This window comes from Myotis yumanensis, unplaced genomic scaffold (genome assembly GCF_028538775.1).
Source record: "Myotis yumanensis isolate MYYU_CA2020_CCGP unplaced genomic scaffold, mMyoYum1.0.hap1 SCAF_3, whole genome shotgun sequence".
In the NCBI taxonomy this organism is placed as follows: Eukaryota; Metazoa; Chordata; class Mammalia; order Chiroptera; family Vespertilionidae; genus Myotis; species Myotis yumanensis.
Window position 1 is genome coordinate 66,113,129 of NW_027223754.1, and position 7,471 is coordinate 66,120,599.

A 7,471-nucleotide genomic window follows, 5' to 3' on the forward strand; every position below is an offset into this window, starting at 1 on the left:
ATGTCTCTTCCTTTCTGACTTCCTGAACCCATCCTGACTTTCCCCATGCTCACAAATTGCTCATGCAAAGTAAGTACTCTTTCATTTTGCTCTATGTTGCAACATCTTTGCTCAATGGAAGATTTAATGCTGGCCATATATACAGGATGGGAAGCCAGTGCTGGGTATTATGGGCTGCGTTATGCCCCTCTCCCCACCAAATTTCATATGTTGGAGTTCCAAGTCTCATTACTACAGAATGTAACCTTATTTGGAGATAGTCATTAAACAGTTAATTAATTTAAAATGAGGCCTTTAAGGTGGGCCCTAATGCCATATGACTGGTATTCTATAAACAGAGGAAATTGTCACAGGAGATAAAAAGTCATCTGAAAGTCAAGCAGAGAGACCTCAGAAGAAACCAACCTTGCCAATACCTTGAATTTAAAGCTCTATCCTCCAAATTTGTGAGATTTTTTTTCCCCCGGTAGCAGGACTCTAATTGAACAAGCAAATCTCATGTCGTCATGTCACTCCTCCAACTCCTTCTTCTCATCTTTCTTCTCCTGTGCTGTTGTTGGGGCAGAGCCAGCAGCAGGAGCTGCAGACCCCTGGGGTGGTGGAGAAGGCCACAGCTGGCCAGCTTGCTAACAGCCTGGTCAATGACATAGATGTTTTTCCCTTCAGCTCACTGACGACCTTGTTGAGCTGGTCCTCTTCTGCCTTGATGCGTATGCTGTCCAGGATCTCCTTGATGTCCTTGGTGCTTGAGGAGGCATTGACCCGGAGGGCAGCCAGCAGGTAGGAGGCAGCACAACACATCTGGAGGGCAAGGGCGGTGGAGAAGCCTCACACATGGGACTTGGGCATAGGCAGTAAAAGCATCCAGTATCTGGTACCTTGTTAGGGCAACTCTAGCACACTTACTCCACTGAGAGAAGAGAAACACGATCCTTTCGGAGTAATAGTCCTGCCTCGCTCCTTATTAAAGGACCACAATATAAACGGTAGCACACGTGTTGGTCCTCTCATCAACACTCACCAAATTATAAACCTCTGCAGTAGCTAGCATTCATGTTAATGACTGTTAGCAATTTCCTCACAAACTGAACACGTGAAAAGAGGTCAAAGTGAGAATAAAGAACTTGAAGTTTTCTCACTCAATTTTCAATTGTCTGTCTCTTGACTTTATCTCCAACAATTCTCATTTAAATTAAGAATAACAATGGCCCTTAAAATGCTAGTACTTTTGCAATGCAGGAGGATAAACTAGTGGTTTAAGTATATTCATTGTGATGTGACCACATCTGTGGATCCCCATGACACCTGGAAAACAAACAAAAACTCTTTGTATGTAGCTCCTTATATGTGTTATGTTTGTGGTGTTCTTCTGCTACTTTTCACAAGTGCCTTGTAAATGTCACAGTCTAGGGGAGTCATGCATGCAGGGAAAGGGGAATGGAGAAAAGAAAATTAGGCCCACAGGGACACTGGTTCTGATATTTCAAATTGAGTCTACAACTTGAAAAGTCCAATAATTCTTACTGTCACATTACCCTAGGTGAGAAAAGTTATTATAGTTTATTTACTGAATTGATGGAGAAACAATAAGATCTCATTGCTTCAATTAAATATGTGGCAAGTTTAATTCTTAGCTGTTTTTCCCCCTTTCATGATAAGTAACAAGTAGTATTATGTTAGATATCCTAAAACTGAACGGTACTCAAATATGTTATAAGGAGTTCAGGAATTCATGCTAGCCACATTGGTTTTAAAATAAAGAAGCAAAAATAAAGCAGAGACAAAGACAGAAATAAAACAAAGACATAAATAAAGACAAATGCAGTTCCATCAATTTAAACAGAATATCTCATACATGTAATAAAATATTAAATAATAACAGACTGTATTAAGAGAACACTAATATAAACAGCTGATTATTATGACACATTGTAAACATGCTATTTCAGAAAGAAAACATGCTTATATATTTTAGAAAAATAGATGTGTTTTGAAGGTATGCTAAAAGATGTGTGGTTTTTGTACTAGACATTATTTGATACTAACATATTTAAATATATCTAAAACTATCTACATATTAAGGTTGTTATGTTGTTGTTTTTTTGAAATAGAAACCAATAGGAAATAAATTGTTTTATTGTTTAAAATAATGATAGGCAAAAAGAAAATATTCTTAATAAATAAAATTAGTTTAAAAATCTAGACATGTGTCATGTAAAACAAATGTTAATATTACTGGTTATATTTAATATATCAAAAGAGACAAAAATAAGAATAAAAACAAATACACACCAAATAGCTTTTATTTGAAAGGTATTTATTTTTTATTTTTTAATATAGTTTTTTTTTTTTAATTTCAGAGAGGAAGAGTAAGGGGGAGAGAGAGAAGCATCAATGATGAGAGAGAATCATTGATTGGCTGCCTCCTGCATGCCCCCTCTCACAGTCCGGGAGCCCTCAGGGGTGGAAGACAAGCTGGCGATTAGCGGAAGCCTCGGCCGGCCCTGGTTACCTGCACCTTGGGGGGCCCTGGGCAGCTGGGCAGCTGACATCCAAGGCTTAACTGCACCTTGGGACTCAGCTGGGAAGCCACCATCCGAGGCTTGCCTATACCTTGAGCCAGTCCTGGGCGGCTGGGGGGCTGACAAGATTGGGGGACTCCAGAGGCAGGCACACAGCAAGGCCGGGCCTGCCTGGGGGCGGGCCCGGCCTTGCTGTGCACCTGCCACCCCGGTGGGGCTGAGGGAACTGGGCACCACTATCTTGTGGCTGTGGGTGCTGCCATCTTTGAGGGCAGGGCAGTCAATTAGTTTATTCCTTCCTTATTGGCTGTGGGCGCTGCCATCCTTGCAACAGTGTGAGGGTCAATTAGCACATTCCCTCTTTATCAGATAGGATAATATCTATTAATTTAGGAAGTGTTTATCAGAAATCTACTTACTATTTGTTAGCTATTAATGTATTTGGTTTCCATTTATCATAATAATAATCATTCAACCATACCAGCCCAGTAAAATCACATTCTTTTTAAAAAATATATTTTTATTGATTTCAGAGAGGAAGGGAGAAGGAGAGAGGGATAGAAACATCAATGATGAGAGAATCACTGGTCATCTGCCTCCTGCTGATTCAGCCTCTTACTGGGGATTGAGCCTGCAACCCAGGCATGTGCCCTGATAGGGAATAGAACCATGTCCTCCAGGTTCATAGGTCAACACTCAACCATTGAGCCACACTGGCCAGGCTCAAATGACTGTTGTTAACCCCTGTTGTTGTACTGTGGAGGTAACTTATAATGCCACATAAAATATAAAAATTGATAAACTAATACTTGAGTATTGGGAAAAACATTATCCATGGAAGCCTCTGACGTTTTAATTTCTTATAGTAATAGCATTCACTCTGTTTAGCCAAGGGTAGCACCAGCATATACATATTTTGGAAAAGACTCATATTTCTCTGACTTTCAGTGTAATGTAGTATTACATGATAGCATTAAGATAAAAATATTTAAATTAATATAAATAGCATTAACCTTAGGTTTTCCATATATTATCTTATTTGAACTCTTTGTAAGTTTTTATGTTCAGCAAGCACTGCAAAAATGCGATGGAATGGTTTTTCTCAGTCAGTTCAGCTCCATTTCTATTAGTTGGTATCTGAACAGTACTATTCTCATATATGTGGCCCTGCTGATAGGAATGACCTTGCATTGTTACACTCTACCTCTTCAGTTCTGTGATTATGTGCTCCTATCTGAGATGCATTTAGTGTCAAGCTTCCCTCTAAATGCTCTCCACCTTCTTCATCACACTACTCTACCTAAATCATTTGTGGCTCTACTTTCAATGGTAATTAGTTTTATTCATTTGTTTACATATGAACTGCATAAACACAGAGACTATCATTCCATCTTACTTTATTTTGTTATGTCAGCATCTATCTAAATTCTTGAAAAATATTAGGATTTCAATTTGATATGTATGTGATTGAATTCATGCGTGTGGTGGTTAAGCTACAATTAATCAAATAGTGTATGATAAAGTTATAGCTTGAGTCTAAACATTGTCCATTTTTAAGTTCAGATGTGAATGGGCACAACAAACATATTATGTGATGGACCATTAGCAGTGTACTTGAAGTTTGAGGAGCACTTACGTTTTTATTAATTCAGTAAATATTGAGCACAATTATGTTAGACAAATAAAGCAACTAAAGTTTTATATCATAAAGTTTACAGTTCCATTGGTATAGACAGGAAATAATCAACACAGCAAATTAGAAAATTATCATATGTAACAAAGTGATATGAGTAAAGACAAAGCAAAAAAAAAAGAAAAGGGAAGAAAGAAAGAAAGAAAGAAAGGAAGGAAGGAAGGAAGGAAGGAAGGAAGGAAGGAAGGAAGGAAGGAAGAAAGAAAGAAAGAAAGAAAGAAAGAAAGAAAGAAAGAAAGAAAGAAAGAAAGAAAGAAAGAAAGAAAAGCATGGTAAGGGGATATTAGAGTATAAGCAGGAAAAGGTTGAAACAGAGGAGAATGTAGCATAGAATTTTTTAAAAACATGTTTTCATGGATTTTTAGAGAGAGGAAGGGAGAGGGGTAGAGAGATAGAAAAATTGTTGAGAGAGAAACATCATTTATTGGCCCCTCTCTTTTACACTCCCTACTGGAGATCAAGCTTGCAACAGGGCATGTACCCTGATCAGAAATGACCTTTGTTTTATGAGCCAATGATCTAACCACTGAGCATGCCAGCCAGGGCTAAATCTTGTATTTTTAATAAGAGATAAGAGATGAATGGAAAATTGCCATAGATTATCACATCTACTTGTGGAAAATAAATATTAATATAAATGTCTCTTGCTATCAGATTCCACAGTACACCCTCAAGTCTTAATAAAAAAGAACATATGCACAACAAAGCAGTAAACTTCTAAATGATGGTATGCAAACAAAAGAAAGCCTATGGATATAGCCAGAATTTTTTCTAGAGAAACAATACTTTAGGAATATGTTTTATTTTCATTATTAATATTATTATAAAATGTGCTCTAACTCTAGAGCAATGCTAGAGGTACTTTTAAAAATTTTATATATATATATATATATATATATATATATATACATATATATTCATCCTATATAATAAAAGCCTAATATGCAAATCGACTGAACTTTGGAATGACTGGTGGAACAACCGGTAGCTATGATGTGCACTGACCACCAGGGGGCAGACACTCAATGCAGGAGCTGCTCCAACCTGTATGCCCCAGGCCAGCCAAGGCAGGTGGCAGCAGTTAGCCCCTCTGGTCGCCGCACAGATCGGCCCTGATCGCTGACCAGGCCTAGGGACCCTACCTGTGCACGAATTTCATGCACCAGGACTCTAGTTTTTAATAAGCAAGAATGCCTTGCTGATAGACAATGATATGAAATTGATCAAACCTCACAATTTTACTAATGCTCTTTTAACTATCAATAAACCTCCATTTTATTAAATTTATTCTGATATTTTTCCAAAAATGAATAAAATAATTGTAAGCAATCTTAATAAGTGTATAAATAGGAATAAAAGTAAAGAATGCGGCTACTGATAGTGATATATGGGAAAATTTTTCATAATGGGCAGGGGGGAGTTGAACATATTAGTAATATATATTATTTTTTGTTTTATGGTAATTACAGTAAAAATTTTTATATGCAGAAAGTTACATGTTTAAGCAAGGAGTTATACCTTAGAGATCAGAAAAATCAGTCTGTGAACACAGTCACTTGGTTTCTGATCTGTTTCTACCTGCTCTGTACTCTCATCATGACAAAACACTAGGTGAAGAAAAGACCATTTTTAATCATAATTTTAACATTGTTGTGAAAAGACATTTTGGATATTTCAAAACAAATAGCAAGTGAAAAGACTGCACTAGACTATTGAACATTTGCAATAAAGTAAAACTCACTTTTAATCAAATGGTCAAAATAATCGGTATATTACCCTCAAAGTAACAGACATATATGTGAATCATAATGTAGTTTGTATTTACTGGTGGCAGATTTTACTTTTCTAGTCAATGATATGGTTTTGCAGTGAGACATGGCTTTATTTCCTTTGCTATATTTCTTAGGATACCATTATAATTTCTGAAGATAAAAATCATTGCAACATTTAATTTTTTCTGATGAAAGTATTAATTAACTTGATTGTGACAATCATTTCACAATGTAGAGATATAGTAAGTCATCCGGTTGTGCACTTTAAATATGTGCAATTTTATTTGTCAGTTATTCTTCAATAAAGCTGAAAAGAATTAAGAACAAATTTTCTTCTGAGGAAAAGTTTATTATTACATATTTCACTTCAGATTCTTCAATCTCTATAACTGTACTACAGCTTTTAGGCTTCCTAATTTTGAAGCTTTTTTTTTGTATATTCCATAAGAGAAAATAAACACTAAAAACATTAAAACACCATGAACCTTTCTAAGAAAAAAAATTCTTATTCACTTTTTGTAAACTCAAAATGATCATGGAGAAGCAAGCCTTCATGTAATGATCAGTAATGTACTTGTAACTCATTGATTATCTTGAAAAGAATATATTCTAATATTCTCTTATTGCCCAGCTGAAGGTATTGCTCAGTAATGTGTGTGTATTTAAAATATAAATTAGCCCTAACTGGTTTGGCTCAGTGGATAGAGCGTCAGCCTGTGGACTGAAGGGTCCCAGGTTCGATTCCGGTCAAGGGCATGTACCTTGGTTGCAGGCACATCCCCAGTAGGGGGTGTGCAGGAGGCAACTGATTGATGTTTCTCTCTCATCGATGTTTCTAACTCTCTATCCTCCCTTTCTCTCTGTAAAAAATCAATAAAATATATTAAAAAAATAAAATATAAATTAAACAGGAATTTTACCTTAATTTGTATATTTCTGAAATAGAAATATATCAATACCATTCCAGTTTATTCTATCTTCATTCTCCACTTGGAGCATGACATTTTCTTAACAGATGCCCCTATGCCTTTTAATGCATCAAACCTTTTAATTTTACACAGAGTATAGGGCTTTTACAGAACTATGATTATGTTATTTTCTAGTTTTTACTGAATTAGTTAATTCCCTTTGCTCTTCCATTAAAACCCAAAGCCCAACGTGTTCTATAATCTCATGAATACTAGTAAGTCCATTCCTTGCCTATCCAGCCTCATCTCCCCAGCCTTTGCCTGCCTCTAACTGCTCCAGTTGGCAGGAGTGCTATTAATTATTTGTGTAAATAGCATAATTTCCTTCACATTTTTGTATTCTAGGAAGACATCCCAATTACTCTTTCAAACTAAAGAAATATCAGCATGCCTGCCTATTAGTAGGTACATTTTCTCTCACCTTTGGAAAGAATATGTGAGCATCTGTGAGATGTGTATTTTATAGACCACAAAATGACTGCTGTTTTTCAAAGAGCCTTCTAACCTAGCAAGGAT

At 36.3% G+C, this 7,471-nt stretch overlaps 1 pseudogene; it reads right to left on the reverse strand.

The window, feature by feature from the left end:
* Positions 1-431: 431 nt before the first annotated feature.
* LOC139006175 (large ribosomal subunit protein P2 pseudogene) lies at positions 432-801 on the reverse strand (annotated as a pseudogene).
* Between the last annotated feature and the right edge of the window lie 6,670 nt (positions 802-7,471).